The sequence below is a fragment of the Lissotriton vulgaris genome, chromosome 1_1 (assembly GCF_964263255.1).
Source record: "Lissotriton vulgaris chromosome 1_1, aLisVul1.2, whole genome shotgun sequence".
Taxonomy (NCBI): Eukaryota; Metazoa; Chordata; class Amphibia; order Caudata; family Salamandridae; genus Lissotriton; species Lissotriton vulgaris.
The window spans coordinates 478,925,663-478,951,855 of NC_141685.1; positions in this window are offsets into that span (position 1 = coordinate 478,925,663).

Below are 26,193 nucleotides of genomic sequence, written 5' to 3' on the forward strand. Positions count from 1 at the left end.
AAGCTCCCCCATCGAGATCGCTCGCAGGACAGTCACACTTCCCAGAGTAGGAATCAAACCCGGCTTACTTCAAAAAACACGTCCGCCCGAGTGCGCGTGAAAAGGACCTCCTTACCGCTATTCCACAAATGTCCTCCTCAACTGGCACCCACCGAGTGACGAAATATTGCTTACGGCCGTTTGGAGCCCACTCAATACTCGTCTTGCTCCGGGTCCTGACCTCTCCACGAGACGGTGTTCGCGACGCCAATCCTCGGCCTCCTCCGTGAGGCCACCTATGATAGAAACTGAAAAAAGATTATTCTGCCCTACTGAGGGCACAGTGCAAGCCTGGAGAGTGCAGGGGCAAGAGGGCGCCTCCCGTGCTCTCCCGGCCTTTTAACCCCTATGGGGGCTGACCAGATACGACTGGCCGCCCCTCCTGGCTCCCCCCCTTGACCCGGAAGCAATTAATTTGCTTCCGGGTCAACGCGGGAGCCGGCACCAATTGGTTGTGGGGCGTGCCCTCCGCTTCATCAAGACGCGGCAGGGAGGCACGCCCGACCATCGAGGGAGCAGCGGAACGAGGGGGGTCACTGCCCCGCCATACGTGTGGGGGCCCCCCTTTCCTGGAGTCCTGTCAAGTTGTTTACAGAGCACCCAAGTGACGTATAGCGACTTTAAAATCTGTGAGAGGGTCCAAAACAGTAGCTTAAGGTCACAATGTTAACAGAGAAAATAAAAATTACAGAATGCACCTGTTGTAAGCTTTAAAGCCGAGACTGGTTGAAGTGGTACACACGGCAAGGGTCAGTTGATGGTATGCTGTCACTCTCACCCGGCTTCGAGTTCCTTGAAAGCGATAACAACTATGAAGTTCTTACATTTTTGTTGTAGTTTGTTACAACTCTGTTGATTTTGTAAGAATGGAGTCGGACTGGAATGCAAACTGGTAGGTTTGGTGTTTTGCGAGAAAGGACTATCACTCGCCACTAGTTTTGGGCGTGCCATTTGGGCTGCATCGATGTAATATGCCTTTACTTTGTTTCATACCCTGATTCATGAGACCATTATCTAAATGAAAACACCCTGAAATGACAACACTCCCCTCGCCCCCCGCCAATCCACTGAACCGCGCAAAGGACATTAGTTTATTGATTTTGTTTAGACTCAACTGCCTAGCACCAGTCAATCAAACTGGCTTACCTTGATCCCTGTAAGCGAGGAACAAGCCCCATAATGTGCTGTGATTACTGGGCTCGGACAGGCCCATGTAGGGCAATCAGGTAGTGCCCAATGGGATAGTCGACGGATCATTGTATGGTTCAGTTTCTTGGCCATTTCTGGGCTGAGTATTAAATTGACATTCTTCCCCCTTGCTCCGTTTTGCTCTTTTTAACGACAAGCAAAGAAACTGCAGTACCATCTAAAGCTGTTTTTCCTGTACTTTCATCTCTCCATGTGAGTGCATGTGTCTTTTTCGCTGTTATCCCTGTACTGCTTTTCCCTTCACCTTTCCTCCATGCTGCTCCCTTGCTCCAGGTCGGCACTGCTGCCTTTCTCTTCCTCCTTCCATTGGCTGGTTCCATATGAGCTCAGCCGACAAACTTTTCTCATCTCTAAAAATGTAATCATGTCTCCGTGAGGCTGAATGCAGCGTCCCGTCTCCGTTGAGTTTAAAGTCCTCTGTTTGAAAAAGTTATTGAGGCCAAGCTAGCCCCTCTGTCATGGTTCCTAGGTAAAACAGTGGCTGTCTGTCACATTGCACCAGACCGTGGGCCACCAGGATATGCAGAAGTGAGACTGTTCCTAGGACAAATGCAGAAAGATGCCCCATCTGTTTCTAGCTGATAACACGGCTGAGGACTTGCCCCCACCTCTTTCACCTCTTTCACTTCAGGCATAACCTAACTATTTATAAGTATTTCCTGTATGTACCCCCATATTATGGAATGCAATACATTTACAAACCTGTCTTTACCCACTACATGATTAATAAGCTATTACTTTAAAAACAATCAAATGAATTACAAATGTGAAGCAACAACGCATAAGAAAAGCCATGTTTGTTTAAACAGTAGCTTATGTATGTTAGCGCCTACGGCTGGATGAGCAGTCTTGTGTTTCTGATGCACACCATCTGGGGTAACCTATCTATTTGCCTCCTCTCCCCACCTGTAGCACCAGGGTCATCCCTCCTCACCATGGCATAGTTTCATATGTACATTTTGTATTCTTGTCAAAGAATTGGTAAGCATTGCATTCCTGGGTGGCCAAGACTTCTGCATCAGTTTTCATTCATAGCCAGACAAACTAGGCATATCAGTCAATGTAATTCTTAGAGTTTCACCTTCTGCAGGAAGTTAAAAAAAGTACTTTAATCCATCGCCCTGATGGACATCCCCTCCACCAAATTTAGAGAAATCGATTGGCACCATGCACATCTCTGTACATTGTGAGGAACTGCCGTCATGACAGTTCCTGTCAAGTTTGGAAAAGGTTGATGGAAAGCCATCAAACATGAGGCCAATCATCGAACTTTCCCAGAGTTTTACATTTTTCAAATTCCATTCTCATTAAACAGCATGCGCCATGACCCTTTCACAGACATGATGATGTATGGCCAACATTTTTGTAAAGGGATTCCCATTAAAGAACACTAATTCTAAAATGACCACTGCAGGCACGCATCTGTTGTTACCTGTACTCTCATCTGTGACATAAAGCATAAACATGCATGCAGCATGACACGTGTTCTGTGTCGTGGAACATGTATGCATCTTGACACATGACATCTAAATTTGATTTGCGATTCTAACATGTTCTAACAAGGTGGACAGCTATGTGAAGACAGTAAATGTAAAATAATGAAAAACAAGTGCATAGCAGTGCAAAAAGAGAGATAGTAACCCAGTAGCCCAGTGTAGCTCTCGGGCCCTCGTAAACCAAACAATACAACATAAGAATGTATTGAAAATGAGGAGAGGGGGAGGGGAGCCTTAAGAAATGAGGAAAAGAGAGCGCAGAGGTGTGAAGGGCAGAGGAACAAATGATTGAGAGAGGAAGCCAGGGGCGGCTCCTCCACTCGGGCCGAGGAGCGTCACCCCACTGATTTCTTGCAGTGCAAGAAGCAGAAAAATAAAATGCTAGAACGACCATATTATGTGTCTGTTTCTCGCATTGTGAGAAAGCAGAAGTGTTTGGTTGGGGGCAGTGGGCGGGTCTGCTCTAGGGCAGGGGGAGAGTGATTTTCCCACTGCTGAGGATGTTGACTGTTTGGTCGGCCCTCTGGCCTTTCTCCATGTAGGGTGCAATGTAGCCCACATGGAGAAAATGGCCTCCCCATAGGCGCCAGGCTGGTTAGTGTCCAGACCAATCACAACGCTGCCATTGCAGCATTGTGATTGGCTTAGAGTAGGGGAGGGAGGCTGCCTGCTTCCTGTTCCTGTGGGAGGCAGGACAGTCGGAGTGCAGGTCAGGAACAGAGACGACGCAGGACCTGGGAAGGTAAGTTAATTTAATTTTTAAACTAAACCCCCCGCATGAACTCCTACAAGAACCCTGCACAACCACCCCTCTAACCGAGAGTCATGCTGGCAGCGACTAGAGGAAGCACATGCTCTCCAATGGAATCTTCACCACAAAAGTAATCATGTTTCTAGGTAAGACGGAAAAAAAGATGCTATATATAGAGCAGACAACTGAGCTACACAACAGAGCCATCCAATCATGAGCAAGAAGTAGAACTAAAACTGACTTATGGTATATCTTATGAAACGAAAAAAACAGACCTCCCAGCAAACAGCTAAAGCTGGCTGTAGCCAAGACCTAAAAACCAGCACACATTGTACTCAGCACTTGTTATGAATCAGTGCTAAAATGGATGCTGATATTATCACACCACTTTATCTCTTACAGGTCTGAATAACAGTGGCATAACACGGGGATGGCGAGGGCTGGTCGGCCCCAAGAAGCAAGAGTTTTGGGGGCAGTGTCTCTCCCCCTTACCTTCGGCTGTCTCAGGAATCACCAATACCCCACTTACCTCCGGCCGCCACGTTGCAAGAACCAGTGCCCTCGCTCTCATATGCCTCCGCTGGCGGCATACGCAGAGACCACCACAGGAGGCACATGGTCTAGCTACCCACTGAATACCTCTGACAGTGCTTTCTTTTAAAGCAGTCTCAAACTTAGTTCTTACAATATTTTTCAGGTTAACGAAATAAAATGTAACAGACGTACAGAGGTGCCCAATAAAGAAAGATGCAGTTGAACCAAAGGGACGTGCAAAGGAGGTATAATTATGCAGGACATGGATGCAGCAAAAGCTCGGAATTATAAAGCCTGGGAAAAGGAAAACATGTTTTGAAAGACAAGAATATTGTGATAAACGAAAGAGTGTTGGTATGTTTTTCGCATTGTTCGAATCTACCTCAGGCCTGTTCTTGCAAAGGATCCTGTTTCGTCTGTCCTAAAGCCTGCTGTGCTGCCTAACAGAAGCTGCTCATGTCGCTTTATTAATTGCGTTTTATATGCTAATTAGAGAGCTCTCACCTTATCTAGAAGAGTAGAAGGGGACTGCAGTGGCAAATTCTTCATGAATATTTCTAGGCTTACTATCAGTACTCCCAGGTGTTATTTGCTCATTCATGTGGTACATGCATCTTATTTCTACAATTATGCACGTTCAAAACTTTCAAATTATAGTTTCCTAAATGTTGAACTCATTTGGTTTTAACTGCCAAAGCTGACTGCCAATCGTGCATGCACTGCTAGTTAATATTTCGAATGAGAGGAAAGTAAAGGGACCAAAGTTTGGAATATTTCGGGCCCTATTCACAAAGGTACATTTACATCTGTAGATTAACTCCAATATACATTTACACCTGCATTACTTGTAAGTCTGCACTTTTTTAGCTCTTCACCGTTTACAAGTGTAGCTTGCACATCTCCACCCCTTTATTTCAGAGGGTGAAGACAGAATTTTAAAGTGTAAAGCTACTACTAATAATTTTTCCTCCTTTGGGGAGGACCTCCTCTCAAATTATAGGGAAAGAAATTAGCATTAGTTATTCATTAAAAAATATCTAAACTATTTTAATATGAAATAAAACGTAGATTAATTTAAAATAATTGGTATTAACCTAGACCTAATAAAATACAAAGCCACAGAACATTAATACATGGAATTAAATAATTTTTAAATAAATACATATGTAAACTATATTATTTGAATTCATAAATAGTATTTTTCAAATTAAAAATCACCTTTACTATCATGTTAATATTTAAATATTAGTTAGCCAATTTAAATAATAATTTAGGTTTTTTATTTACAATGACTTGATATTGTATTAGCAAGTTAAAAGTTTAGCATAATTATTTTCTTCAAATAGGTTAATTATTATTTATTTTAAATGATAAAATATGTATGTAGGAAATTACCATTGTTGCAGGATATACCTCTCAGAGCTTTGCCTTAAATGTTTTTGCTGACTGTAGAATTCTCTGCAATTTGCCTTTGATAACTAGTGGTGAACGGCCTGTGCTCCCCTTTCAACATGATGTAATTGGTGTACCCCCAATTTAACATTTCTATACATCCCTAATATGTGGTAGAAAGTGCACGGAGGGCCTCTGAGTTAAATGCCACCACTTGTATCATTTACTCCACTGAAATGCAAACCTGATTGCAGGCCTTCCATTTGTAGCCTGACTGTGGAGTTATTAAAATACAAATCCAAACCCTAAAATTAACCCATTTTGAAAAGTAAAAACCTTCCTTTCAAATATTAATAACTGATCCCTAACTATGGCCTATTACCCATAAGACAGGGGGTATTATATTTTAAAGCAAGGTATATAAGCATTTCATGATCATCATTTCTCTACATTGAAAAAGACTCCAAAACAATCTTTACTGTAGCAAAGCTAGCACGACCACCAGGCACAGTGTTGTAGTCAATTATGTAATTTCAAATGCTTATGTCATGTTATCAAAGGTAATTCTAAAGAAGGGGAGTGATTCAATTCAGGGATTTCAGAGGTTGGAATCAATATTATATCAACCATCAATAAGTTTTTACTTGTGCCTCAGTGGTCCTTTTAATTAACCCTGGGCTGCATTTATTTATAAGTTCATTCTTCATTCATTAATGATCAAAAAAGAGGTTCCCATCACGTTACACATTAAAAGATACACCTCTATTTTTGTTTTTTTATACATTAGCGACTTTTGTTAAAACATGTGACATAAACACTATTTACATAACATACATGTATGTGACTTAATGACCACAAAGCATTGCTACATAAGAGACCACAGCAATTCTGGATTGTAATTCTTACAGGAATATCCTTTCCAGCGTAAAGAAGTCCTACTATTTTACAAACATTATTGGGACATTTATCTTATTTTGCCCTCAATGTGCTTTATTGTACAGCTCCTGATCAGAGAGTTGTTTACAAACTCTAGTAGCGAGCGTCAACAATTCAGCTTGAGTGCACCTTTTATGGGGCAAAATTATTTTATTTGGTTACTCTATACCTCTTGTTGGTGGGAGCCAACGCATTTCAACCTTCAATGGGTGGGACCAAGCAAAATATTTAAATCGAAGGTCTTCATCAGGGTGGGGCTTTGGTCGAGTAGGACAATTGGTGCATGCATGAGTGAGAAATTAAAAGACTAATAAAACACTAAATCTGGTGTCTATTTACATTGGTATTAGCTCATATTGGGCTCTTGACATGCCATATTAGGCTAATATGATGCGGTGCAGTGAGACATCTGAGTTCATCTGTTGTGATGATTCTTTTAGGTGATCTACGGGTTGAAAAAAGGAGAGGAGAATAGGTTTATGTTACGTGTTACTTTTTTAGATAGACCATGCATTATTTCCTTGCTTTCTTTGTCTGTGTTAGTGAGATAGATTCAGGGTCGCTTAAAGGCACTTATAAGGTGGGAAAACTCGGTACAACCATTGTTGAACTAACATGCTTTGAGTGGTTCCCTTTGACTGAACACCCCAGGGTTCTCGTGCTTTAGAGAGGGTGTGTGCATATGTATTTATTTATTTATGCGTTTTTATATAGCGCGGACTTTACCCGAAGGTGTAGGAGTGCTCACAATAGGCCAGAACTGATACATCAGAACATTACAAGTGAAAAAATTACAAAAGCAAATGTTACATTACATGAGGCAAAAGTGACAATCGTGAGCAAACAAAATACAAGAGGTAGAAAAGGGTGCATTACAGGAGGAAAAAGTGACATGTGTGCAGGTTGCAAAAGAGTACAAAGTACAAGTAGAGGTACAATACTGCAATAAATGGAGGATACTCAAACACAAGAACAAACGTTACATAGGAAATGGTGGCACTTGTGCAAGTATCGAAAGCAAACAAAGTGTAAGAGGTAGCAAACAGTGTGTTACAAGAGAAAGGTGACGTGTGCATGTTACAAAACAGTACCAAACACAGGTAAAAGGGTAATACTGCAATAAATGGCAGACTCTCAAACCACAAGAACACACTAGGAAGACACTTCCAAAATCATGGAAAATAGACATTTTCTATAATGAAAGGCCTTCCTTCAGATAATAGAAAGGGCATGAATTAAATTTCGAAGTGTCTTTGAAGGAGGAGAACTTTGAGGTCAGTTTTGAAGGCCTGGGAGGAGGAGGTGGTCCGGAGCTGAGGCGGAAGTGAGTTCCAGATTCTAACTGCGTTGCCTGAAAAGGATTGGGCCATCGATCTTTCCTTCTTGAAAGTGGGAGATTCAAGCAGTAGATTTTCAGCATTTCGTGATGGTCTAGAGCCTCCTGAGAGTTTCAGTTTATTCGCCAGGTAGCGAGGAGAGGAGGAGTACAAGGCTTTGTGGGTGATGCATGCAGTCTTGTAGATAGATCTTGCCTTGATGGGAAGCCAGCGGAGGGTGGATAACATGGGTGTGATGTGGTCACTTCTTTTGGCCCATAAATGAAACAAGCTTCTGAATGAAGAACAGACGTAAGGGAGGACAGGTGGGATTTGGGGAGGCCAGTAAGAAGAGAATTGCAGTGGTCCAGTCTGGAGAGGACCAGCGATTGGACCAGGGTTTTAAGGTCATGCTCCGGGAAGAAGCGACGAATCCCCCAAAGAAGGCACAGTTGGTATTGAGCAGACTTTGCAATTGAATTAATGTGGGAGAGTAGATTGAGTTTTGTGTCGAGTATGACACCAAGGGATTTTGCACTGTCGACAGTGATGGGTTTATTGTTCAGTAGATTCATCTGGTCCATCCATGATTAAACCGGGGGAGGAGAGGAGGAGGAATTCAGTTTTGAAGGGTTTCAGAATCAGTTGATGTGTTGACATCCAGTTTTGAATGGAGTCCAGAGTAGAGTGATGGAGCGAGCTTCAGAAATAATTTTATTCTAGCTCGTGATGTTAATCTCCCATAACTTGATTAATTATATTAATGGGTTTGTGCATGATTTGTATTACTAAACCAACCTAGAGTAAAATTGCATACACAAACATGAGGGATTAATATTATGTGCTTTCTGTTGCATCTGCAGGTACGTTTTAAATATTTAACTAATGTTTTTTTGTTTGTCCTATTGTCTTTGTCAAACACTAATGCGGCTGATCAAGTAATGGCATGTGCTCATTTATATGTGCTTTTGTCTATTGTGTCTGACTATATTTTCCAGAATTATAAAGAATCCTGCTGGACCTCATGAAGAATGGTAGATTATAAGTGTTGCTTTCTTTGTGCTTTTTGCTAGGTAACATAATTAATGGGTTAAGATTTTGTAAAAGGGGTGGGTAACAGAACAAATGTCAATTCTTTAATTAATTGCTGTTTTGTGTTTGTTTAAATAATAGTTTTCTGAAAAAGTGATGCAAGCTAAAAGTGGCGCAGTGACGCAAGTTAAAAGTGGCGCAGTGACGCAAGCAAAAGTGGCCCAGAAAATTGACGCTTTCTGAAGGAGGCCTACTGATGTAAAAGCCACAAGAGAAAACTTATTTTGAAAAGTTGAGAAGCCTATAAACTTTTATTGTGAAAAGTTTTTGAAAAGAACTGCAAAAGGCGACTCTGTGGAGAGGTCTGCTAATGTGCCACGAGAAGCTCAGAACGGACAGGCTCAAGGCCAGGAATGTGAGTCGCGGCATTTTTGTGCACTACATGAACAATCTTCGCTACAAAATGTAGCAGCCTAAGGAAGTGCCACCAGGACTCTGTGCATGAACAATGGCTTTGTGTAAAAGCCTGGACTTGAGGTGGAAGATGTCACAATTTACTGTGGCGTGAGGTAGTTCAGCCAATGGGGAGCTAGAATTCAGCTGCTGGAATGTGAAATTAGTTAGTTTAGCCTTAGTTTTAGGGTATAAGAATTGGCTCAAGGAGCAGATTTTTGGCTTACGCTTCTTGATTCCAGAGGGTCGTGTTCTGCTGACTGACGATTACACGTAAGGAAAGGTGACTTTTAAAAGACTTTGTTTTCAGGCGATGAGGGTAGAGACAGAGAATTAGTTAGGGTTTTGAAATGCTCTTTTCCACTTATTTCTGCTAATGAATAATATTTTCCTGAATTAAGCTCTCTTTATAAATGCTGAATAAACTTTCTTTATGACTTTTTCTAATGCTTGCTTAATAAAGTTCCAAAGCCTAAGTTTTCATGAATATGTTTGAATAAACTTTTAAAATGACAAGCTGGTCTTGTTTATTGTAGATAGTTTAAACAACATATCAGATTCATTCGCCTCATGATTCAGCTGCTCTGTTATTTTTATGGACCTGGTATTGATTGGTAAGTTTGGTGGTAGATGGTGACATCATTTATGCAGAATTTTAGTAGGAACGCTGGATCAAGAGCTTAGGACAGAGAGATCGTGAGTGGAGGCAACCTTGAGGTAGATTTGAGTATCGTCTGCGTAGAGATGATAGTAGACCCTGGATTTACTTAGGAGATTTCCCAGGGGTTCCAAATAGAGATTGAACAATGTGGGTGCAAGTATAGAGCCTTGAGGAACACCTTGACCCATCGCCAAAGGAGATGAAAGACTGTCTGCTATTTTGATCATTTGGGATCTATCAGAGAGGAAGGAAGCAAACCATTTAAGCACAGTGCCCTCCATGCCCATTCTCTGTTGAAGAGTGTTGAGGAGGGTGTTGTGATTGGCAGTGTCAAAGGCTGCAGAAAGGTCAAGGAGAATTAGAAGACAATACCCCCACCGACATGAATAAGTATCCGCAGCACGTCATCAATCACTTGCAGTAGGGCTGTTTCAGTGCTGCAGTTTTGGATGAAGTCGGACTGAAAATTGTCAAGAAGATCATTGTCCTTGATATGACGAGAGAGTTGTTTCGCAACACATCTTTCTGTGACCTTTGCAAGAAAGGGTAGGTTAGTGATGGGGCGGAGGTTGTTGAGGTCCTTCGCATCAGCAGTGGGTTTTTTAAGCAGAGGGCTGACCTGCTCAGTTTTGAAGGGAATAGGAAGGGAGCCTTGCCAGAGTCGTCCAATAGGGAAGAGAATGGGTATAGAAGTCAATGACAATGGCACTAGGGATGGGGTCAAGGAGAATGGTTGGAGGGCTTTGTTTCGAGGATGCACTTGAGGAAGACATCTTCAGAGATGGGGTCGAAGTTCTGCAAAATGGCTAGTGATTTGTGCTCCTCTGGAGGGGTAGGATGAGCGACCTGATCTACTAGTGATTTCACTTTTTCGTAAAAGAATACAGCGAAATCCACTGCTTTCTTTGTAGGATCCTCCAACTTGGAGGTTGAGGGAGAGCAGTTAGTATTCCTGATGAGATCAAATAGTTTTTTGGGTCTATTTTTGGCTGAGTCAAGGAGGGTTCTGAAGTATGATGCTTTCCCAAGAAAGATGTGCTTGTGGTACTTGGATCTTGCTGAATGAAGCGTGGCCAAATTATCGGTGGAGGGCGCTTGCCTCCATCGTTATTCCAGGAGTCTTAGTTGCTTCCTTTCTTCATAGAGGTATTTGTTCAAACAAGGTGCTGAGAGAATGGGCCTTTTCTTTTTGCTTTGTAGAGGAGCGACGTTTTTCGAGCACTGAAAGGTCACAGTGCTCGATGTACGCGTGATATATTAGCCCTTCTGGCTCTGTATTGGCATGCTTAGTGGTGTTCTCCACAGTAAGGTCCAAAATACCTCATTTGTTAGTAGTTGACACTGCTTCTTGTTCGGATTTCTTCGTTCTGATCCATGGGGCAGGTGGGTGTCTTCTCATTCAACCTTAATTAAATGTGCCTAGTTCTCTGTACTTCTGCTTTCTTGCGCATTGCTGAGCTGGCCAGGAGTGATCATTCTAGCCTGACCTTGCCTGACTTCCTGCATTGGCGTTGTCATGACAGTTTTAAAGCAATTTGACCGAAGCTAAATTATCGGGGGCTATTTCTCCTGCCTCCTTTAATCTGCGCCTTCCTCAAGTTTCTGCCCTCTGCCCCAATGTCCGATGGTGTCTTCCATAATTAACTTCATGATAAATCAGTCTGGACTGTTCTCTTCAGTAATGTGGGGCATAACACTTGTGATAGCTACATGCAGTGTTTTATGCTTGCTTTTCAGGGGGGATATGCCTGGATTAGAAGTATTAGCAGGCTTGCTAACTTTATCATGACTCCGCCGTCTATACCCGTATTTTGCCTTGATTTACCTCATATATTTTTGGTCCATAGCTGGTCACTCTTCACTCCCACATCGTTTAAGTCTTGGTTCCGTTGCCACCTTTTGAGCACCTGCCTCTGGTTTGGCAGTGTGGAAGATACCATTTTGAACCACTAATTTGTAGACAGAGGAACTTTTAAGCATCATTTGTGCTTCTTGAGGTTTATCTGCAATGGATTATATTGCTCATTTCAATCAACCCATTCTCGATCGTGTTCAGATACATTATTGTTTTTGCCTCAAATCTGGAGAGTTAGCTGTAAAAGTTGTTAGCGGTAGTACAGGAAGTACAGAGATAGTGCACATTTAACGAAGGTTGAATGATAAGACACCCGCCTGTCCCATGGATAGGAACGAGGAAATCTGAACAAGAAGCAGTGTCAACTACAAACAAATCAGGTATTTGGGACCTTACTGCAGAGATTGCCGTTAAGCATGCACACACCCTTTCTAAAACACGAGAACCCCAGGCTGTTCACTCAAAGGGAACCACTCTAAGCATGTTAGTTCAATAAGGTTGCACCGAGTATTACCACCCTTTAGGTGCCGTTAAGCAACCCTAAATCTATCTCACTAACAGAAACAAAGAAAGCAAGGAAATAATGCACAGTCTAGGTAAAAAAGTAACGACACAAAGTCAGCCTCACGTAATATACACCTATTCTCCTCCCCTTTTGTTGACCCATACATCACCTAAAAGAATCACCACAACAGATGAAGTTACACTGCATCGCATCATGCAATCGTAAGATGGTTTGTCAAGAGCCCAATATGAGCTAATACCAATGTAAATAGCAGCCACCAGATATAGTGTTTTATTAGTCTTTTAATTTCTCACTCATGCAGGCACCAAATGTCCTACTCGACCAGAGCCCCACCCTGATGATATTTCACTTGGTCCACACCCTTCGAAGGTCAAAACGCGTTGGCTCCCACCAACGAGAGGTTTAGAGTAACCGAATAAAATAAGTTTGCTCCATAATAGTGCACTTAAGCTGAATTGTTGACGCTTGCAACGCGAGTTTGTAAACAACTCTCTGACCTCTCCAGGAACTGTACAATAAAGCACGTTGAGTGCAACATAAGATAAAGTCCCAATAATGTATGTAAAACAGTAGGACTTATTTTCGCTGAAAAATGTATTCCCGTAAGAATTATTGCAAACCAGAATAGCTGTGGTCTCTGCATGTAGCAATATTTTGTGGTCATAAGTCACACACATATATGTTATGTAAATAGTGTTTATGTCATTTGCTTTGATTAGTTGTTTTGGCAAAAGTCACTGATGTATAAAAAAAACAAAAATAGGAGTGTATGTATTAATGTGTAACGTGATGGGAACCTCTTTTTTGATAATTAAAGAATGAAGAATGAACTTATAAATAAATGCAGCCTAGGGTTAATTAAAAGGACCACTGAGGCACAAGTAAAAACTTATTGATGGGGTCAGAGGTACTTTGTTCTTGTTGATGTTATCAATGGTGTCATAGAACATGTAATGAGTGATGTAATATTAAAAGTAATTGGCAGTGCAAGGCGAGGGTGCCAGTTATTGTTACTTTTGTGCACACACTATAGATACTTAAGATAACTATAACTGGTAAATTGCAGTGATTTTGCTTGTTTAAAATGGTATGTTTCTAACTGACATTTTCATCTACCTATAACGTCCCATTAACCTTTGCTTTTTTCAGAATATTTTTCAAGATTATTTCAGGACCTAACTATAACTGCCACTTTCACTTTTGTTTTTTTCAGTAAATTTCATTGGGCCCGTTTCACAAAAGTAATCTGAGACAAAATACTAACTTTACAACTTTCGGTATTCACAAAGGGCATTTAGGAATAGTAAAGTTAGGAATTCTAACCTTACTACTCCTAAATGCCCTTTGTGAATACTGAAAGTTGTAAAGTTAGGATTTTGTCTCAGTTAAACTTAGGTTTGGTTAACTTAAGACCAAAACTTAAGGTTTAACTGAGACAAAAATCCTAACTTTAAGACTTTCAGTATTAAAAATTAGCATTTAGGAGTAGCAAAGTTAGGAATCCTAACTTTACTACTCGTAGTAAAGTTAGGATTTTGTCTCAGATTACTTTTGTTAATCGGGTCCTATGTTTTTACCTTGGGTGGCATGGGGATGGGTGAAGCTCTGTGGATGGGCCTTGTACTCGTACCCCAGTTAGCACCCCTATGTTACTTGTTAAATGTCATCCTCCAAAGTTAAAGCAGCAAGGCTTGCTGCTATTTCTGGTGTTATGTTTATTGAAGAAATGGTGGAAATACTAAGTTCTTAAATGTAGCAAGTTATCTCTCTTTGCACTGCTGCACTGTCAAATATTTTTTTTAAAGTTCAAAATTTCTTAAATTCACTTGTAATGTTGTCACATCATTCTGCGATACAAAGCTTGGAGGTTTCTTATAGTTTGTAAATACGTGCAGTAAAATTGAAAATATTTCCTAATCAAGGAATTACAACAATGAGGGCGCATACATAGCGTTGCAATAAAATATCCAACATAAATCTTATTGAAAATCAGGATGTTTAATCAATGCACTGCTCGTCAAAGTTCTTTGTAACCATCTATTCAATTTTAGGAAAGCAGTTGAATGGGCCCAGCTGACGACTGAAAAAATCGGAGCCAGCAAAGCCTTCATGATTGAATTATTAAATATTTCACTATAGTTAAAATGGAACAACAGTTATTACAGACAAAAAATGGGTAACTCAATTAGCTTTTCTGGGCACGCAGCTATGCCAATTTCGTCAAGGCCAGGTTCAGGTAACAGTATATGTACAATGATGAGGAATGATGGAAAGGGATTGCCATTCAATTTGAGATAAATAGATAACATATTCATAGTTATGGGCCGTTTGCTAGCGCAGCAGTCGCCAGACAATTATGTGAGAATCACCAGGAGAGATTGGCTTTGGCTCCATCCACATGTTGGGATCTAGGAGTACATGTTTTGATTGGGCAAACATTGTGTGCTTCCACAAAAAAGTGGAAAGGCACTTGTTGGCTCAAGCCTGATATGCATATTCATTGTGAAACTGCCAAATTTCCTAGTAATTGGCTGACATTGTCAAGCTGCCAACAACCGCTGGTTATTGGGTTATAAAGCAGAGTCTTGACCATCTTGGAGTGTCTCAGATGCCTTTCCAAGGCATCTGAGACACTCCAAGATGGCTGACATAATACTCCTCATTTCCGCCTATCTAGATTGTTCGGTGCATGAATAGCTCCATCACAAGTGAAAACCATTGAGTTTCCGTCCGCCCTCGTTTGCAATCAGGAGAGGTATAAAGACCAGCCCACACCAAGGGACATTACCATCCGATTGCAGGGTTGAGGGGTAGGTCAATCACTGGGCTTCTTTTTGGAACAGGTGAGTATTGAAGACGCGTTGAGAATTCTTCCTACGTCTCCTACTAGCAGCGCAGGTAAGCAGTTGTGGCGACCAGAGCTTTTCAGATAACAACTCAGTCCCTAGCGCTACTGATTCCTTCTGCTTACTCACATTGCCCACGAAGGTCCTCGGCTGCACTGTAGTACCGGGCCCGACCCAGTTGGGCCACCCACCATCTGCTGTGCGTTCTGAGCTAACGCCGGGGCCCTAGACTAGGATAAACAAGGGTCAGTTTAAATACACGAATAGGACGGGCGGTCTACCTCGCATACTGCCTTGCACTCCTAGCACCACTGCATGGCTTTGTTGGCGACTAAACTGGGCCAGAAGAATGATTGATTAGCGGTTTTCTTACATACCTGCTAATCACTCCCTTTAAATTTCTTTTTTTCAGACACAACATTACGTGTGCCTTTTTCCTGCTGTAACTGATGAGGCACAATCTTTCATAGTTGAGGTGAGGTTTAGATAAGTCTCAATAACACCGCTATCACAGCCTACTTCATCACTTCTGCTGGTTGTATTGTATTTTAAGACACGGTTGTTCAATAATCATACCACCAATAGCACTGCACACTTTATTTTCCACGTTTGATATCTAGAAGTATCAAGCTACATTGATCAAACCATAGCTGATCTATATAGAGGTCATGGATAAACTTAATGAATTGTTGTCTGATGTATGATGATCAATGCACAAAAAATATATTATGTTTTTCTAAATATGTTCCCTTCATAGGTTGGCTTGTTACCTGCGGGTACAGTTCCCGTGGAACCACTGTATGGTATGCAGTTACACATATTACCACTAGTTGTAGATAGTTTATCACATACAGTCCTGAGGAATCGCCACAGATCATTTGTGACTATCAGGCGAGAAACATGTTGACCACCTAGGAGTAGAGCGTATTTCCAACACATTGTAGCCAGATTGTCCCCTCTCCTGTATTCTTTTTAACCAGGCTAGTATCCTCCCTCAATAAAGTTATTTAGAGGAATTTACTCTGCACATTCCACTATTACATCTACACATACTAGGCCCCTTACTCCCACTAAACCTCTACGGCAAGGAACAAAAGATCTCCGCTAAAGAGCCCTTTAATGGGTGCCCATTGGGTATTGCAGTGCTGACCCGACAAGGAGCAGGCCCATATGATGAAGCATGACACCTAGCTTGCTGGGTATGTGAGGGCATAGAGGACTTAGGACCAACCTTTCATCACACATTCCCTTCCATTGTGTTCCATTGTGTTCCATGACCCACTGAGGAACTCTGTACTCTATTTATTCACAGTGTATTAGGGCATGTACGTTTGGACCTCCCCAAAAGCCCACAGCCCCCCTTCTTCTGACTAAGTGGGTTATCGTGCCAGGTCGAAATGGCAATGTGAACCGCACATACAGGCTCTTCAATTGCCTACCTGAGCAATGGTTAGAGGGTTACTTAAGTGGGTGGCATAATGAGTGCTGCAAGCCCACTAGTATCCCGAGTCAGCTTGCTCATAGGTAACTTACTTCCCCAGTCTTCACACGGATACTGAAGGATCCCTAATTTGGCGACTCTAACAACGCACACTAATGTGGTTTCCTGTATGATACTGAACATTGAGTATCTACAGGCCATCACTCAGGCATAAATCCTCAAGTAATGATGATGATCCTCCAATTCTAGTTGGGATCGTAACGTCGTTGACTTAAGTATCTTGACTCCAAACTGGATCATTTGAATTTCTGTGGAGCATAAAATGCCTTTCTATTGCGACTGATTGAATATTTATTTACTGACAAAGTCACAATGTATATAAATGCCTGAAGTCTGGAAGTCTGTTGACTTCCAACATTTTATGCACTAAATTTTTTATATGTTCTTTATGGTTTCAAATTATTTTGTATTTAATAAATGTATTGATACTCCATTTGTAGAATATCAACACAGGCCCTACTGTGGTTCTGTGTACCATTGTTCTTCTCCCTTTTGAATGAACAATGTCGCTTATAATGTTATGTATACCCTAGGTCCTTTCTGATTCATAGGGTTCCCTTGTTTCTTTACGAATAATCAAGAGCAGTAGCAGCATTTTATTTACAGGCCCTGGGCACATGTAGTGCACATTTACTACAGACGTATTAGTAAATTAAATATGCTAATTGGCGATGAGACAATATTATCATGTTTAGGGGAGAGAGCTCAAGTAGTTTAGCACTGGTTAGCAGTGGTAGCAGTGGTAAAGTGCACAGAGTCCTAAAGCCAGCAAAAATAAAGTCAGAAACAGCAAGGGAGGCAGACAAACAGTTGTGGGGCTGACGAGCCGGGTTACGCACCTGCGTGCCACGAGTGGTACCGAACCTGAAGACATTTTTTGGCAGCCTATGCAGCACCCCTTCATACATTCCTACTCCCTGCTGACGAGAGGCAACAACCTCGAAACACGTGTCCAGGGATGGCCAACGCGACTTTGATTTTTTACTCAAGACCCTGGCAGAGGTGTACCCGCTGATGCTGACTAAATGGACCACGGTGCTTTGGGGCAACACGCTGATAGGATAAGCAGTGTGCCACCAATTGGACTGTAACTTATATTCAAGCTCCTTGGAGCTGGTGGGGCTGACGAGCCGGGTTACGCACCTGCGTGCCACGAGTGGTACCGAACCTGAAGACATTTTTTGGCAGCCTATGCAGCACCCCTTCATACATTCCTACTCCCTGCTGACGAGAGGCAACAACCTCGAAACACGTGTCCTGGGATGGCCAACGCGACTTTGATTTTTTACTCAAGACCCTGGCAGAGGCGTACCCGCTGATGCTGACTACATGGACCACGGTGCTTTGGGGCAACACGCTGATAGGACAAGCAGTGTGCGACCAATTGGACTGTAACTTATATTCAAGCTCCTTGGAGCTGGTGGGGCTGATGAGCCGGGTTACGCACCTGCGTGCCACGAGTGGTACCGAACCTGAAGACATTTTTTGGCAGCCTATGCAGCTCCCCTTCATACATTCCTACTCCCTGCTGACGAGAGGCAACAACCTCGAAACACGTGTCCAGGGATGGCCAACGCGACTTTGATTTTTTACTCAAGACCCTGGCAGAGGCGTACCCGCTGATGCTGGATACATGGACCACGGTGCTTTGGGGCAACACGCTGATAGGACAAGCAGTGTGCGACCAATTGGACTGTAACTTATATTCAAGCTCCTTGGAGCTGGTGGGGCTGACGAGCCGGGTTACGCACCTGCGTGCCATAAGTGGTACTGAACCTGAAGACATTTTTTGGCAGCCTATGCAGCACCCCTTCATACATTCCCACTCCCTGCTGACGAGAGGCAACAACCTCGAAACACGTGTCCAGGGATGGCCAACGCGACTTTGATTTTTTACTCAAGACCCTGGCAGAGGCGTACCCGCTGATGCTGACTACATGGACCACGGTGCTTTGGGGCAACACGCTGATAGGACAATCAGTGTGCGACCAATTGGACTGTAACTTATATTCAAGCTCCTTGGAGCTGGTGGGGCTGACGAGCCGGGTTACGCACCTGCGTGCCACGAGTGGTACCGAACCTGAAGACATTTTTTAGCAGCCTATGCAGCACCCCTTCATACATTCCTACTCCCTGCTGACGAGAGGCAACAACCTGGAAACACGTGTCCAGGGATGGCCAACGCGACTTTGATTTTTTACTCAAGACCCTGGCAGAGGCGTACCCGCTGATGCTGACTACATGGACCACGGTGCTTTGGGGCAACACGCTGATAGGACAATCAGTGTGCGACCAATTGGACTGTAACTTATATTCAAGCTCCTTGGAGCTGGTGGGGCTGACGAGCCGGGGTACGCACCTGCGTGCCACGAGTGGTACCGAACCTGAAGACATTTTTTGGCAGCCTATGCAGCACCCCTTCATACATTCCTACTCCCTGCTGACGAGAGGCAACAACCTCGAAACACGTGTCCAGGGATGGCCAACGCGAGTTTGATTTTTTACTCAAGACCCTGGCAGAGGCGTACCCGCTGATGCTGACTACATGGACCACGGTGCTTTGGGGCAACACGCTGATAGGACAATCAGTGTGCGACCAATTGGACTGTAACTTATATTCAAGCTCCTTGGAGCTGGTGGGGCTGACGAGCCGGGTTACGCACCTGCGTGCCACGAGTGGTACCGAACCTGAAGACATTTTTTAGCAGCCTATGCAGCACCCCTTCATACATTCCTACTCCCTGCTGACGAGAGGCAACAACCTGGAAACACGTGTCCAGGGATGGCCAACGCGAGTTTGATTTTTTACTCAAGACCCTGGCAGAGGCGTACCCGCTGATGCTGACTACATGGACCATGGTGCTTTGGGGCAACACGCTGATAAGACAAGCAGTGTGCGACCAATTGGACTGTAACTTATATTCAAGCTCCTTGGAGCTGGTGGGGCTGACGAGCCGGGTTACGCACCTGCGTGCCACGAGTGGTACCGAACCTGAAGACATTTTTTGGCAGCCTATGCAGCACCCCTTCATACATTCCTACTCCCTGCTGACGAGAGGCAACAACCTCAAAACACGTGTCCAGGGATGGCCAATGCGACTTTGATTTTTTACTCAAGACCCTGGCAGAGGCGTACCCGTTGATGCTGACTACATGGACCACGGTGCTTTGGGGCAACACGCTGATAGAACAAGCAGTGTGCGACCAATTGGACTGTAACTTATATTCAAGCTCCTTGGAGCTGGTGGGGCTGACGAGCCGGGTTACGCACCTTCGTGCCACGAGTGGTACCGAACCTGAAGACATTTTTTGGCAGCCTATGCAGCACCCCTTCATACATTCCTACTCCCTGCTGACGAGAGGCAACAACCTCGAAACACGTGTCCAGGGATGGCCAACGCAACTTTAATTTTTTACTCAAGACCCTGGCAGAGGCGTACCCGCTGATGCTGGATACATGGACCACGGTGCTTTGGGGCAACACGCTGATAGGACAAGCAGTGTGCGACCAATTGGACTGTAACTTATATTCAAGCTCCTTGGAGCTGGTGGGGCTGACGAGCCGGGTTACGCACCTGCGTGCCACAAGTGGTACCGAACCTGAAGACATTTTTTGGCAGCCTATGCAGCACCCCTTCATACATTCCTACTCCCTGCTGACGAGAGGCAACAACCTCGAAACACGTGTCCAGGGATGGCCAACGCGACTTTGATTTTTTACTCAAGACCCTGGCAGAGGCGTACCCGCTGATGCTGACTACATGGACCACGGTGCTTTGGGGCAACACGCTGATAGGACAATCAGTGTGCGACCAATTGGACTGTAACTTATATTCAAGCTCCTTGGAGCTGGTGGGGCTGACGAGCCGGGTTAAGCACCTGCGTGCCACGAGTGGTACCGAACCTGAAGACATTTTTTAGCAGCCTATGCAGCACCCCTTCATACATTCCTACTCCCTGCTGACGAGAGGCAACAACCTCGAAACACGTGTCCAGGGATGGCCAACGCGAGTTTGATTTTTTACTCAAGACCCTGGCAGAGGCGTACCCGCTGATGCTGACTACATGGACCACGGTGCTTTGGGGCAACACGCTGATAGGACAATCAGTGTGCGACCAATTGGACTGTAACTTATATTCAAGCTCCTTGGAGCTGGTGGGGCTGACGAGCCGGGTTACGCACCTGCGTGCCACGAGTGGTACCGAACCTGAAGACATTTTTTAGCAGCCTATGCAGCACCCCTTCATACATTCCTACTCCCTGCTGACGAGAGGCAACAACCTGGAAACACGTGTCCAGGGATGGCCAACGCGAGTTTGATTTTTTACTCAAGACCCTGGCAGAGGCGTACCCGCTGATGCTGACTACATGGACCATGGTGCTTTGGGGCAACACGCTGATAGGACAAGCAGTGTGCGACCAATTGGACTGTAACTTATATTCAAGCTCCTTGGAGCTGGTGGGGCTGACGAGCCGGGTTACGCACCTGCGTGCCACGAGTGGTACCGAACCTGAAGACATTTTTTGGCAGCCTATGCAGCACCCCTTCATACATTCCTACTCCCTGCTGACGAGAGGCAACAACCTCAAAACACGTGTCCAGGGATGGCCAATGCGACTTTGATTTTTTACTCAAGACCCTGGCAGAGGCGTACCCGTTGATGCTGACTACATGGACCACGGTGCTTTGGGGCAACACGCTGATAGAACAAGCAGTGTGCGACCAATTGGACTGTAACTTATATTCAAGCTCCTTGGAGCTGGTGGGGCTGACGAGCCGGGTTACGCACCTTCGTGCCACGAGTGGTACCGAACCTGAAGACATTTTTTGGCAGCCTATGCAGCACCCCTTCATACATTCCTACTCCCTGCTGACGAGAGGCAACAACCTCGAAACACGTGTCCAGGGATGGCCAACGCAACTTTAATTTTTTACTCAAGACCCTGGCAGAGGCGTACCCGCTGATGCTGGATACATGGACCACGGTGCTTTGGGGCAACACGCTGATAGGACAAGCAGTGTGCGACCAATTGGACTGTAACTTATATTCAAGCTCCTTGGAGCTGGTGGGGCTGACGAGCCGGGTTACGCACCTGCGTGCCACAAGTGGTACCGAACCTGAAGACATTTTTTGGCAGCCTATGCAGCACCCCTTCATACATTCCTACTCCCTGCTGACGAGAGGCAACAACCTCGAAACACGTGTCCAGGGATGGCCAACGCGACTTTGATTTTTTACTCAAGACCCTGGCAGAGGCGTACCCGCTGATGCTGACTACATGGACCACGGTGCTTTGGGGCAACACGCTGATAGGACAATCAGTGTGCGACCAATTGGACTGTAACTTATATTCAAGCTCCTTGGAGCTGGTGGGGCTGACGAGCCGGGTTACGCACCTGCGTGCCACGAGTGGTACCGAACCTGAAGACATTTTTTAGCAGCCTATGCAGCACCCCTTCATACATTCCTACTCCCTGCTGACGAGAGGCAACAACCTCGAAACACGTGTCCAGGGATGGCCAACGCGACTTTGATTTTTTACTCAAGACCCTGGCAGAGGCGTACCCGCTGATGCTGACTACATGGACCACGGTGCTTTGGGGCAACACGCTGATAGGACAATCAGTGTGCGACCAATTGGACTGTAACTTATATTCAAGCTCCTTGGAGCTGGTGGGGCTGACGAGCCGGGTTACATACCTGCGTGCCACGAGTGGTACCGAACCTGAAGACATTTTTTGGCAGCCTATGCAGCACCCCTTCATACATTCCTACTCCCTGCTGACGAGAGGCAACAACCTCGAAACACGTGTCCAGGGATGGCCAACGCGAGTTTGATTTTTTACTCAAGATCCTGGCAGAGGCGTACCCGCTGATGCTGACTACATGGACCACGGTGCTTTGGGGCAACACACTGATAGGACAATCAGTGTGCGACCAATTGGACTGTAACTTATATTCAAGCTCCTTGGAGCTGGTGGGGCTGACGAGCCGGGTTACGCACCTGCGTGCCACGAGTGGTACCGAACCTGAAGACATTTTTTAGCAGCCTATGCAGCACCCCTTCATACATTCCTACTCCCTGCTGACGAGAGGCAACAACCTCGAAACACGTGTCCAGGGATGGCCAACGCGACTTTGATTTTTTACTCAAGACCCTGGCAGAGGCGTACCCGCTGATGCTGACTACATGGACCACGGTGCTTTGGGGCAACACGCTGATAGGACAATCAGTGTGCGACCAATTGGACTGTAACTTATATTCAAGCTCCTTGGAGCTGGTGGGGCTGACGAGCCGGGTTACGCACCTGCGTGCCACGAGTGGTACTGAACCTGAAGACATTTTTTGGCAGCCTATGCAGCACCCCTTCATACATTCCTACTCCCTGCTGACGAGAGGCAACAACCTCGAAACACGTGTCCAGGGATGGCCAACGCGAGTTTGATTTTTTACTCAAGACCCTGGCAGAGGCGTACCCGCTGATGCTGGATACATGGACCACGGTGCTTTGGGGCAACACGCTGATAGGACAAGCAGTGTGCGACCAATTGGACTGTAACTTATATTCAAGCTCCTTGGAGCTGGTGGGGCTGACGAGCCGGGTTACGCACCTTCGTGCCACGAGTGGTACCGAACCTGAAGACATTTTTTGGCAGCCTATGCAGCACCCCTTCATACATTCCTACTCCCTGCTGACGAGAGGCAACAACCTCGAAACACGTGTCCAGGGATGGCCAACGCAACTTTAATTTTTTACTCAAGACCCTGGCAGAGGCGTACCCGCTGATGCTGGATACATGGACCACGGTGCTTTGGGGCAACACGCTGATAGGACAAGCAGTGTGCGACCAATTGGACTGTAACTTATATTCAAGCTCCTTGGAGCTGGTGGGGCTGACGAGCCGGGTTACGCACCTGCGTGCCACAAGTGGTACCGAACCTGAAGACATTTTTTGGCAGCCTATGCAGCACCCCTTCATACATTCCTACTCCCTGCTGACGAGAGGCAACAACCTCGAAACACGTGTCCAGGGATGGCCAACGCGACTTTGATTTTTTACTCAAGACCCTGGCAGAGGCGTACCCGCTGATGCTGACTACATGGACCACGGTGCTTTGGGGCAACACGCTGATAGGACAATCAGTGTGCGACCAATTGGACTGTAACTTATATTCAAGCTCCTTGGAGCTGGTGGGGCTGACGAGCCGGGTTACGCACCTGCGTGCCACGAGTGGTACCGAACCTGAAGACATTTTTTAGCAGCCTATGCAGCACCCCTTCATACATTCCTACTCCCTGCTGACGAGAGGCAACAACCTCGAAACACGTGTCCAGGGATGGCCAACGCGACTTTGATTTTTTACTCAAGACCCTGGCAGAGGCGTACCCGCTGATGCTGACTACATGGACCACGGTGCTTTGGGGCAACACGCTGATAGGACAAGCAGTGTGCGACCAATTGGACTGTAACTTATATTCAAGCTCCTTGGAGCTGGTGGGGCTGACGAGCCGGGTTACATACCTGCGTGCCACGAGTGGTACCGAACCTGAAGACATTTTTTGGCAGCCTATGCAGCACCCCTTCATACATTCCTACTCCCTGCTGACGAGAGGCAACAACCTCGAAACACGTGTCCAGGGATGGCCAACGCGAGTTTGATTTTTTACTCAAGACCCTGGCAGAGGCGTACCCGCTGATGCTGACTACATGGACCACGGTGCTTTGGGGCAACACGCTGATAGGACAATCAGTGTGCGACCAATTGGACTGTAACTTATATTCAAGCTCCTTGGAGCTGGTGGGGCTGACGAGCCGGGTTACGCACCTGCGTGCCACGAGTGGTACCGAACCTGAAGACATTTTTTAGCAGCCTATGCAGCACCCCTTCATACATTCCTACTCCCTGCTGACGAGAGGCAACAACCTCGAAACACGTGTCCAGGGATGGCCAACGCGACTTTGATTTTTTACTCAAGACCCTGGCAGAGGCGTACCCGCTGATGCTGACTACATGGACCACGGTGCTTTGGGGCAACACGCTGATAGGACAATCAGTGTGCGACCAATTGGACTGTAACTTATATTCAAGCTCCTTGGAGCTGGTGGGGCTGACGAGCCGGGTTACGCACCTGCGTGCCACGAGTGGTACCGAACCTGAAGACATTTTTTGGCAGCCTATGCAGCACCCCTTCATACATTCCTACTCCCTGCTGACGAGAGGCAACAACCTCGAAACACGTGTCCAGGGATGGCCAACGCGAGTTTGATTTTTTACTCAAGACCCTGGCAGAGGCGTACCCGCTGATGCTGGATACATGGACCACGGTGCTTTGGGGCAACACGCTGATAGGACAATCAGTGTGCGACCAATTGGACTGTAACTTATATTCAAGCTCCTTGGAGCTGGTGGGGCTGACGAGCCGGGTTACGCACCTTCGTGCCACGAGTGGTACCGAACCTGAAGACATTTTTTGGCAGCCTATGCAGCACCCCTTCATACATTCCTACTCCCTGCTGACGAGAGGCTACAACCTCGAAACACGTGTCCAGGGATGGCCAACGCGACTTTGATTTTTTACTCAAGACCCTGGCAGAGGCGTACCCGCTGATGCTGACTACATGGACCACGGTGCTTTGGGGCAACACGCTGATAGGACAAGCAGTGTGCGACCAATTGGACTGTAACTTATATTCAAGCTCCTTGGAGCTGGTGGGGCTGAAGAGCCGGGTTACGCACCTGCGTGCCACGAGTGGTACCGAACCTGAAGACATTTTTTGGCAGCCTATGCAGCACCCCTTCATACATTCCTACTCCTTGCTGACGAGAGGCAACAACCTCGAAACACGTGTCCAGGGATGGCCAACGCGACTTTGATTTTTTACTCAAGACCCTGGCAGAGGCGTACCCGCTGATGCTGACTACATGGATCACGGTGCTTTGGGGCAACACGCTGATAGGACAAGCAGTGTGCAACCAATTGGACTGTAACTTATATTCAAGCTCCTTGGAGCTGTTGGGGCTGACGAGCCGGGTTACGCATCTGCGTGCCACGAGTGGTACCGAACCTGAAGACATTTTTTGGCAGCCTATGCAGCACCCCTTCATACATTCCTACTCCCTGCTGACGAGAGGCAACAACCTCGAAACACGTGTCCAAGGATGGCCAACGCGACTTTGATTTTTTACTCAAGACCCATGCAGAGGCGTACCCGCTGATGCTGACTACATGGACCACGGTGCTTTGGGGCAACTCGCTGATAGGACAAGCAGTGTGCGACCAATTGGACTGTAACTTATATTCAAGCTCCTTGGAGCTGGTGGGGCTGACGAGCCGGGTTACGCACCTGCGTGCCACGAGTGGTACCGAACCTGAAGACATTTTTTAGCAGCCTATGCAGCACCCTTTCATACATTCCTACTCCCTGCTGACGAGAGGCAACAACCTGGAAACACGTGTCCAGGGATGGCCAACGCGAGTTTGATTTTTTACTCAAGACCCTGGCAGAGGCGTACCCGCTGATGCTGACTACATGGACCATGGTGCTTTGGGGCAACACGCTGATAGGACAAGCAGTGTGCGACCAATTGGACTGTAACTTATATTCAAGCTCCTTGGAGCTGGTGGGGCTGACGAGCCGG